The 12,047-nt window shown below is 34.9% G+C and overlaps 2 pseudogenes; both read right to left on the bottom strand.

The window, feature by feature from the left end:
* LOC110714881 lies at nucleotides 1–3,400 on the bottom strand (annotated as a pseudogene).
* A 2,044-nt stretch (nucleotides 3,401–5,444) lies between these two features.
* LOC110714891 lies at nucleotides 5,445–11,661 on the bottom strand (annotated as a pseudogene).
* Nucleotides 11,662–12,047: the final 386 nt, after the last annotated feature.

Raw genomic sequence — 12,047 nt, 5'->3', positions numbered from 1 at the left:
TTGGTAAAGCATTATTGCTATTAGTCACAGAAGAGTGTTGGATGATAAGAAACTCGCATTTAGTTCCTAGTTTACTTATACAACAAACAAACATGCAAATTGCTACTCAACACGACTGAATTCCAGAAAAAATGGAACATCAAAACGATGACATTGTAATGCTGCAGAGTTCTGTTTACAAGCAAGTCAAAGAATGTGGGCGTACTGCTTCCTCATCAATCTTTCTTGGATCTAGAAAGGACCTTCTTCCTCTGTCCAAGCATGTAGTTGTACATGTGCGGACTTCCTGCAAATTTACATACAAACTCCATTAAGCCAAAGGAAAGAACAGCACAGCCAATGAATATAGAGGGATCAAACACTAACCTGGAACGTAAATTCCCAGGGTAAGCAATGCACCATAGTAGTAGTCAAAAGAGAAATTCCATTTGTTGGGCATCCTCACGCAGTACTTCTCTGAATTCTGTTGTAGTAGAAAATCAAGCAGAAATAACATCAGCTGAAGTTGAAGTGGTATGAAACTGGTATTTTACTCTAAGAGTACGTACTGGGGTAGGGCATAAAGATCACCATTTCTATTTTCACTCTTCATACGCCTTTACTAGGGTACAAAAACATAAAAGCTACTCTATTTGCCCGAAAATAATACAGTAGGTCACAATTTTTGTTTTGACTTTGTCAAAATGATAAACAACTTTCTATATTTCGCAAGTGAAAATCAGAGCTATTTTACTCATTGCCTCCAATGATATCCTTAGAAGAAAAACTACAATGGTAAGGTGGTATAAATTAAAGCAGCAAGGAATTTTTATGGTTTTTCTATTCCAGCTAAATTTTAAAAAAATAAACTGAAATCAAATGTGGCCCAGACAGAAAGGAGGGGGGGAGGGGTTATTTTTTGGTTAGCTAATAGGTGAACAACAGATCAACTTCTAAGAGAAATTTGCTCTAAGCATATTGAAACAGCTGGTTTCTATATTTCTAGAATAACAAAATAAGAGCATAATGACGAATTTTAGGGGGATTGTAAGAGTATGATAGATTTCTCACCCTGATGTAAGGTAAAGCAATGTATATCAAGCCAACTTCACTTGTAATGCCGGTTGGGTACAGCAGCATAAAGGTGCTATACCTGCAAAATGCAATCTAAGTTTATTACTAACAAGAGGAAAACACAGTACTCCTGATATAGAGGACACATTGACCAGCTGGTACCTAAGCCACTGAAGCCATGATGGTGCATAACCAAAGGTTTCTTTTACACCAAAGAAAGAATACCGGATAATCTGAAGAAAAGAAAAAAAAAAAAAAAGCCAGGATGAAATCATGTATAATTTTACTGCTAAAAGCAAAGAAACAATAGATAGTTCTTAAACAAGTCACAGGACAACTTTTTCATAGATAGGGTCATTATACACAAATGAGAATCTCTCTGGATGTGATCTTTCTCTTGCATGGCTAGAGGACCACTATGCAATTATTAATCTATAGATTTTGTCCTCTGTCACGCCTTGCCTTACTTTAAATATACTCAGATTTATTGGTTTCTTCATTAAATCAAACATTTCTATGGGGATAACCATATCAGAAAATGTAATTACTGCCATTGCTCGATAGGGTCAAACTCTCAGTCTTATGGAAGACGCAATATGAGTTGATGCAAGTAAGCAAGACCAATGGATCTTTGGCTACTCCAATCAACGCTTCCAAGATGGTCAAGTGAAGAGAGTTGGATAAAACCCTCATATTCAATCTATTTGGGTAGAGAGTCTACATACCCCATGAAAGCAACATAGACACAAATCTAGAAAAAAACCAATAACCAATTTGGACCAGAGCAACGCTTTGTTGATAGACAACTCAAACCTCAGCCATTAATAACATGTTATACTTGAAAAACCCTTTCAATTCTAACTGCAGGCTATTTATTTCTCTTTTGAATTATCAAGATCCTTTTTACTTTTCCATGTTTAAGATTATACTAAAATGAGTAGCTAAGTTTCTTAAATTAAAGCCACCAACTCCTCCTAAAACAGCCCTCACTTTTAAAAATAGCATGAATCCAGTACACAAAGCCCCTGCTCACGAAGGGAGTGTAAAACCGTAAGATACCAGATCCTCTAATTCTTTGGCAAACATGAAAAGGCCAATTCCCAAGATACAACTACATCTATGATAATCAAACTGACTCATTACATTATAAATCTTCTAACACAACTTCACCCTTTACATTTACCTTTTTTCCGTTTTTTCTTAATCACATCTAACAAAATGAAAAATACACACCCTTGCACAGAATCAATTTCTCAGTGTAGTTATTAGGAAAAATTGTGCCAATCAACAAACAATACTGAAGTAATCATCTAGCAATCTATCTTTAGAAAGCTAATAAAGAAAGAAAGCCAATAATCCTTCTTCCATTTCACATTGAATTTTCCTCAATTCCATTTAATTTATCTATCATCTCTCTATCCATTTAGCATACTACTTCTATTTCGAACGTGACAATATAAGGGACAATAAGAATTTCACCTCTGTAAGAGACCAGCTGATCACTAAAAGAGCTAACAAGGAAATGAGTTCGAGTCTGCAAAAACAAAAATTCAGTCACAAAAATAGTTACACACTATAATCTGATTTATCTCTAATCATATTGTTGATATCTAAATAGAAAGAAATACATAAACATAATCAAATTAGGGGCTAATATTACAGACCTCTGGAAAAACTATACAAAACACCCCAAGCCACATACAACCTTGAACCAATTTGGGGCAGTGTTGCACTTACAGGCGATCTCACCAAACCTTCAATTTTAAGCACAAACAAGCTCAAAATACTTAGTTATCAGCCACCCAAATGCATAAAAAATCACTTCTTTTTGAAAAATTATACAGAATTACCAAAAATTTACTCACCAGTTAAACCATGAATAATCTGATCGACGAAATTCCCCAAAGAAAAAAGATCAGACACCCCTAAAAAAAAACTAAAACCCAGATATAATGATTTATGGAAATGGAAAGAGAAGAAGATAGACCTCCAAAACGGCGGCAGTTTGAAGCAAGAAGAAGAGGCTTCTCAACGGCGTCGTATACATTGCTCATAGCTTGACTCTCTTAATGTTTTTACAGCAAAGTACAAAACTTGAAACCCTGTAATAAACAAAATTCGATTATAGAAATAGTAATGTATACCCGTCTTAAAAGTTCTTCTTATTTTGACTTTCTTTTATGCGACAATCACTATCCAAACACGAAGAACTTTTAAAGACGGGCGGAGTAATATAATACGGAGTAAATCGGAAGAGAAGGAGAAGAACAAACCATCCAAAGAAAAACAATCCAATTGTAGAGGGAGAGGATATGAGCGTCTTAGAAGAGAGAGAAAAACCCGCCATTTTTAATTTTCTGGTGTACAAGGAAAATGGAGGAAGAAGAATGTGAGAGATGGGGGGAATAAATGGGAGAGGGAAAACAGGTGAAAAGATCAACTACTACCCAGATTTATAATTTATGAATGTAATTACACTGCAAAATATGTAATGGAATTGCAATGCCTCATAAAATTGATCAACTACTCGTACTTACTGCTACAACGACGTGGATCTGAAATAGTATGCTTTACTCATCTAATCAGTTGTTTTGGTTGTAGAAGTTGTGTTGCATCGTTATTAACGATGTTGTTGCGGGCTATAGTTTGTCTCTGCTTCTAGCCCATGAGCCGTGAGCGAGGACTACATGGATCAATAAGATTTTCGGAACTAGAACGGGAACCAAAATCAGTTGATATTGGTTTAATTAAAGATTGGGATTGAATTATCTAAACAAAAAAATGATGTTCATTTCAATATTATTTTCTAATTATGGTAAGTTATTGGTGACGGTTGAGTAGAGTCCTTGACTCAAGAGTCACATGGAAGACTATATGAGTTTTGTGCAATAAAGTGGTGCAAGACTATAGATATCTTGATATGATATTAAAGACTCTACAAAATGACAAAATCAAGCTAATTTTTTTTGCTGGCCAATTTAGGGGCTAACTGAGTTTGGAGTAAGTTTTGGGATATTGTATTGGAAGGGGAAGGAGATTTGAGGGAAAAAATGATGAGTTTTCTTTCAAAAATCACTATTGTGGGAGAGATCAATTTCTACAATTAAATCCCTCCAATCCATTTCTCCATTTCCTTCAATCCAAACAAAGTGTAAGATATGTTACTAGGTCTAGTTGGCTTGCAAGCTATTTGAGTCTTGAAACTGTGTTTTTCAATCAAGTCAAATTTGCTTAGGCGCGACATGAAAAAACTCGTGAGAAAATGTAAAGTATCATGTAGATAACATATTATAGTATGACCTAATAGTTTATTAAATTTTCTTGTGTTTGAAAATTAGTGACAAAATAATGTGTGATTAATAGTATTACGATCGCTGTTTTGTAATTTATATTGGTATATCTGTAGGGCTTAAAGTTTTACAATATTCTGTATTGCATAGGCTTTCATGGTTACTTCTATAACATTTTATAATTTAGAATCATACTATAAAGCAGCAGCAAGACAAGAAGTGATTTATCATGACAATGCAGTTTAGCCATCAAACACTCACAAAGTCGACTAAGCCAAGATTTTTGTAGCACATTTGCAAAACACGAGTTAATCTCCTCCTTTCATAAACTTCACATCCATTCTCATTAACACCAGAGAGTCTGACAGCTGTTTAGAACTAGCAATATCTTTGCTGAAAATCTGAAATCACCACTTTCGTTCCAGATTAGTGCTCTTAACAATGAAAACCTACTAAAAGCAAAATCAAATGGTGTCCGTGTAGCACTGCATAATGTACTGATGTTACTAGTCTAGTTGCTTCAACTCCTGCTTAGTGCCCACTCCAACTACTATTTCTGGCAAGACTAGTTTCATCAAAATCTTACAACTACTATTGTCAGGAGGGCATATAAAATAGCATTACAGCAGACACATGCTAATCCGCTGTTGATCCAAAATTTAAGGAGGCTGAGGAGGCTGGAAAGGCAGCTCATCTTCATAGATGGCATAGATTGAAAAGAATGCATAAATAATTTTACTTGACAGGTAAACTTATGGAAGTCAGAATTCAGCAAAAGCATTCAATAGCACTCGGTATGATGCAATTGATGTTTCAATTAGATGATAAGAACTGTTACTCACAAAGTTTCACCTATTACTGAGGTTCAGTAAATTTACAAAAGGAAACTAATATAAAAAGAAAAAAAAAGCCTCAGCAAGGAGGTCTACTGAGGGTTACCAAAGAATTGAGTTTTGTCAATTATATTTCAGTATCAGTATGTACATGAAAATGGCTGCCGCCAATTCAAGTATGCTGGATCCAATAAGATATGTCTGTGTGTTATGAGGTTACCCAGAATTATTCACTGGTAGAGATTGATTTTGCTATTCCGTAAAAAAAGATTTGTGATTTACAGATCTCAAGATCCCACAAGCCCTTTAAAACGAGCATATGCGATTATAACCACAAAGAGTACCGCGCTAAAAAGTCCAGAAAGGATAATTACCTGCAAAACATGCGAAGACCTATAAGTACAATTGAAATGGGTAACAGTTACTTAGCTAAACTTTAATGCAATTGTTATATTTACCCATTTAAAGAGGTAACCATGATTATCCATCCAAGTGTAAGGTATATTCATGCAAAGATTGCAGCCACCAAAGAGTAGATTTGATAAGCAAAACAGTTCCTGAACTCAGGAAGAGCTCAAGCTGCATGATAAATTGATAAGCATTCACAAAGAAACAAATAGCACATATAAAAAGTATAGACTACCCAGATTACTCTCAAGTCTCAAACCATCAACTGAAGAGAATTGAGATAGATTTAGGAAGGTTATAATTGATTAATTATTTTGTGGTTCTTGAAATGCATGTGAAACCGACAGTTGGAATTTCCAACCTAGTTCCCACTGACAGCCAACTTGCATAGACATCAACTTTCCTGACTCTCAAGTCTCAAGTAAAACATGTGTAGGAAAGAAAGAAAAAAAAAAATTGTATATTTTCAAGCATTAAGAGAGGAAGGAGGTGTCCACACCTGAATCAATTGATTTCGATGATTGTCAAGCTGCACAGGAAATCAACTTTCAGTACCACCAAAGAAGGCATTCATGTTTCAGAATATAAAACTTCTAGATTGAAGAGAAAAGATTTACTAACCTGAATGTTGATGTAATCCTCAGTGTCATCAATGTATTCACGAAGCTGCAAGTTCCAATTCAAAAATCATCAATTTATGGTAAAAAAAAAAAAAAAAAAAAAAGGTTTTATGTGCAGAATGCAATTTTGGCAAACACCGTGACCCAAAAAACAGCCTTTTTCTTTTCCTCTCATATCATCTCTTTCAGTCTATATCCCCTTGGTGTTCATGACTTCTTATTAACTCATAAAAAATTCCATCTCTCTTCCCCAATCTCCACTATTTTGAACCAATCATCACCACAGCTGTTGAACATGTTGAGTGGACTCCAAAATAATCAATTGAACAGAGATAGTTAAACAGGGCTATGTCAGATGTTCACAATATTCCAGATAAACATGTATACACATAGATGCAAGAAGAGTAACTACAGGACTGCAATAGTAAGATCTAATAGTTCTTCATAATACATACCGTTGTTAGTTTATTCAATGTCCCATCAATTTGCATGAAGTAAGCCTGTTAATTCATATCCGGAATAAAAGACATTAGTTATTTCACACCAACCCAAGCACCGACATTCTTTTACACTTTGTGCATAAAATTGCAGGCAAAAAACAAGTTTCTAAAAAAGAGAATTTAAAATAATGTTATGACTCAGCACAAGATTTTGAGTCATCTCTTCCAAAGAAACTAATGAAGATTGTTAATAACCTCTAGCAACATCTCGAGTTCCTCAACATCATTCTCATCACTACGACCAGTGACCATACTTGCTCTGCTTGCTCTCGACATCTTAGAGATAACAGTAGGGGAAACTGGGAAACCAATTGGCTCCTGATCCGCTAACAGGTGAAGCAGGAACAGCCAGCTTTTCTAGACAGGTAAAGGTCGGCCATATCACCATCATCATCCAAAAGTTGTTCAAGCTCATCCCTCACCTACAAACCAATAATCACATGACTTAAACTTACAAGGATAAGCAGACATACAAACTATTTACTATGTAAGTCTGGGTATAGAAAATACAAAAGCATTATGAAGTAGTTTTTTAAGCTTGAACAATGGAAAGTTGGAAACAATAATTGAAAAAAGAGAAAGTCCCGTCTACACAAACTCTAATTGTAAACATGACACCACCCCTCTATCAAGGAATTTTGATGAAAAAGTAAAAAACCCTCTAAAACTGTGTTTATGGCTTATATCGAGTTTAATAGACCTATTACTGGGCCTATTTGTAACTTTTGTAATTTATTTATATTACAATTTTTTTACAAAAATATGGATCATGAGCCATAATACCAAAAAGAATTCGCAGTTTGTTTCAAAACTGAATTTAATTTCGGATTGGATTCATAGGCCCAGAACAGCGCAACACAAGACATATATCAAACAGGAAAAACCTTCAACCCCACCCTCCCACATAAAGCAAGAGGAAGAAAAGGTCTTCAAAAGATGTAGAGAATGAACTGATAAACAGTTGTATTAAAATGGATGAAAAAGTAGTACCTTCTGAACACGAAGCAGTCAACCTTGTCATTGCACTCTTCAATTTCCTTACTCTGTCCAAGTTTCGGCTGCTTATCTACAAATAAAACAACACCAATTATCAAGAAATTGGGCAGAGAAAGACAAAAATACACTGAAATGATACGTTCTGAACACTAAGAAACAATAGATTACACCAAAAAAAAAAAAAAAAACACACGCGCACACACACACACAACAGATATGTAACCATGGTATTAATAAGATCTACCCACATCTAATAACAGTTAAATTCACAGCACAATTACTCTCACGGACAAAAATCAGGATAATTCAGGTCTCAGGAGTTAGAACATACAGCTAAATTTTACTAGCAGATTAAATGTCACTAGTGAGGCCAAAACAAGAGAAAAAATTGATCATTTTCTAAACAAGCATAATTCCTAACTCAATAGACCTAATATCCAATCCACCTTATTTTAGGTTCTTAAGGCCATAACAGCCAAAAACATTTGTCAAAAGGCCCACAGGGTAACACCCTCACCTTAGATGTCAGCTCATCTAATGCTGGGTAAGCAGCAGTTTCCAGATCAGTTGTACGTGCAGCAAGAAAGCTACAAATTGAGTCCAAAGCCACCTCAAGAGCACGGAATTCAAAGGGAGATTCTACAAAATTGACAGAGATAATCAGCAAAAAGAGAATTTAGATAAAAGAGTTGGACAATGAAGAAGGGAAAAGGTGACTAAAATAACAAAAAAGAACAAAATATCAAACTGATTTAGTATAGCAAGGCCAAGACTCACAATTCTTGCCCTTGTGGATAATACTCAAGAATGAAAATACCCTCAACATTTTGCAGACGACAGTAACTTACCATCTTCTTCGGTAGCTTCAACATCATGTCCCCCCGATTCCTTCCCATCTCCATTAGCTTTAGGTGCAGTACTTCCAGGACATAAGCGCCTCTGAAGTTCTTGAACAACAGGAATTACATTTTCATCCGAAGGGTCTCGAAGCAAGACCTATAAGAATAAAAACAAAAATTAAAAACCATGTCCTCAAGAACTTGAAGCCCTACTCTTTCACAAGCACCAATTTGAGAAAATGAGAAACACCAATGTACACAGAATTATATGTGGGCATTAATAGGACAATAGGACTGTCCGTTACGGCGTTACCCACCTATATAAATTAAAAAGCAGAAATTTTACTTGTTAGAACTATTTCAATAACAGTGTCCTAGGTCAACAAAACAACCCATACAAAAAAAACACTACCAATGTGGCTAAAAAAGGCACAGATTATTATAAGTGAGAAACACAAACAAAAAGTGATAAATGACAATATTAAAGATACCAATCCCAGAACAAATGCAATAAAATTTGAGAACAAGATAAACACACATGCGAAAATTAATATGCCACTAAAATAGATAGAGTCCAAACCTTGCAGATATCTTCTTGATGAAAACATCAGAAACCATATACATGTCATTGATCATTATTAGAGCACAACGCAATAATATAGTGCATTTGTCAAACCTCAGACTTTAAGTTGGCTCCCCATTACAGTTCCAAAGATAAACACACCCAATTAACTAATACCAATAACAAAAAGTAAGGAAATGAGCAGGACAATAATAATAAAGATAAGAGCCAAACACCCAAAATCATATATAAAGAGATGTTAAATTTTGTCAGTACCTCATCAGCAGTGATGATTGCCTTAATATGCTGAGCACCCAAAACACCAAATAAATAAATCAATCAGTAAGAGGCACACACAGAGACAAAAGGAAAAAACAGAAGAAAATTGAAATAATTTGAAGTAAGAAAAGAACCTCCAAATTCAAAACAATAGCTTTTTCACGACCTAGAATAGCAGAAGGGTAGGAGAGTAGAGGGTCTAAAATACGAAGATCACGAGCATGAATTTGAACACGGTGCATAATAGCGTGCTTGTCAAGGTCAAGAACAGTTGCATGACTAGAAGAATCAAGTAAAATCCAACTCCGTGATCCAGCAGGTTTCTTCTTCAAAACCACACTTAAGCTCATTTGAGGGTCCACGGGAACTACGTATCCTTCTCTACCCATCACTTTTTTTTTTTTATGTTTTATTCATTCCTGCAATTAAAATATTACCATGAGTACTCTTTTCTTCAGTGGCACATCCGGAAATTTGAAATGCAGGTATAGCTTTAGCTTCTAAATAAATGAAAATATATTTAAGAACATATAGAAAGTCACATGTACATAGTACAAAATACAGAGTAACAGCCTGTTCGTAAGGTGAAATATTAATGGAGTAACAATAATGCTAAGTAAAAAAATTATAACTATTCTAAATAATTATAGTTTTGAACTGGTTGATGATATCAGAACAAACTCTCTATAAGTAAAAAAAAATTATTTTGAAATTGATCAATTATTCCATCAGTCACAAATTTAGGGAAATTGTTCAATTGCTAGAACCTAAGATAATCATTTAATTAGGTATAAAATTAATATACTTGATCTTATTTCCTTCTACTCCAATGTCCTGAATAACGAGGAAGATTTTGGCTTTTAGAGAGCTAGTGCAGCAACCAGGTGGTTGGACAACGTTAACCACTAAACATAGTTATTCTAAAACGCTAAAATGATGTATAAGCTTCTTTGTGATTCTCGCGTTCTAATGCCATGTACGAGGATCCTTTGCAATACCTCGCTTGTTTACATGATAGACTAGCTACCTCCTATAGGCTAGCCAATGAGATGCATAATTAGTACGTATTGATGTATCTTTGAATCACCTTTTCATTTAGTTTGTTAATCAACTAAAGTGTGGTACATAACACCAAAACAACTATAACACGTTAGGGCTCCTACAAGTGTTGATCCTAGCCATTATTTTTTTGTAGGAACACCTCTCCAATGGCTAAGCTATATGCCACTCCATACGTGTTTCTCCAACACCGCGTATGCAATTTAAACACAAAGGAATACTACGAGTAATAATTTAAGCAATACTTGCTTGTCTAGTGCTTGTCTGTTAAAGAATACATCCAGAAGACCGGAACTATGTCATAATGTTGCCTGTATAAGCCATAGGATTAAGGTCAAGCAACAACGAAAGCTTCAGCTACAATCTAGTATTGATTACTAGTGTGATCCTAACCTATTTTGCTCTACCTTCACAACACAAAATTCAATCTAGCATATAAATCAATGATTAAATATATTTCCTTGTTCAAGCAAACTTTCTGCTCATAATTTTATTTCCTTGTTCAATCAAACTTTCTAATCATTAATAAAATCAGAAACAATTTCACAATCCTAAAATTTCAAGGTCGCAAATCATAAACGTAAATTCAATTACTCAAATTGAACTCAGAACTCAAGAAACTCACAATCCAATCCCTAAAAACGGAGCTCAAATCAATTCCAAAAAGCAACTTTCATAAACTATCAAAAATTCAATAACAAAAATAAAATCAAAATTTCAAATACCTCGAATAGAACGAAGAAGACTGGCACGAAACACTAAGCGCTGTTCGCTGCAGCAGAGTGGGGAGACGGCAGTCGGAAGTACGGCGGAGAAGGCGGTAGCCGGCGATTGTGGAGCGACGGAGGAGAAGAAATCGTGAGAGTGGCCGGCGATTCAGGTTCATGCTATCGAGTTTTGCAGGGAATATGATTGAAGAAAAAGACCTTCGCTCAGAGAATCAACTACCCTTTTGTTTGTATTATATGTTCTATTTTTATTTTTGGCGTTTCGCTCGCCGTCTCTACTTGGGGAGGTTTTTTTTTGTTTTTTTTTTTGTATCTGTTGACATAAATCTTGGCAGCTTATTGGGTCTTGAATGTGATTTGTGGCTTTGTGTGCCCTTATGGAGTTATGGTGAAAGTTGTGAAGTATTGACCCGAAATTATTTGGATCTCGATAAATTTTATGTATCATATATTCCTATAATCCGTACTTCATATGAGATAGGACTTGAAATTGTTCTTTACCTTGATACTTTGCAAACTTGTAAGGCCCTATTCCGATTTACTGAAAACGAGTGAATTGAACTGAATTTAACTGAATTGGAATTGATTGGAACTGAACTTAATTGAATTGATTGGAACTGAACTGATTGGGACTGAACTGATTGGGGCTGAACTGAACTGAACTGATTGGAGCTAAACTGAACTAAATAGAAATATTTGAGTATGGATTAATGATTTTTTAACTATGGATTAGTAATGATATTAATCCACTAATAATTATGAAATATAAAATGAAGTTCAAAATTAATCCACTAATAGTTTTTTTTTTTGTTTAAATTTTTTTTTATTTTCATGTTAATTAATGCCTGTGAAATGAATCTACTGTAATAGTTTGGCTGTT

Source organism: Chenopodium quinoa, unplaced genomic scaffold (assembly GCF_001683475.1).
Source record: "Chenopodium quinoa cultivar QQ74 unplaced genomic scaffold, ASM168347v1, whole genome shotgun sequence".
NCBI classification, from domain to species: Eukaryota; Viridiplantae; Streptophyta; class Magnoliopsida; order Caryophyllales; family Amaranthaceae; genus Chenopodium; species Chenopodium quinoa.
The sequence above is the reverse complement of the archived record's forward strand: the minus strand, read 5'-3'. Positions and strand labels throughout refer to the sequence as shown.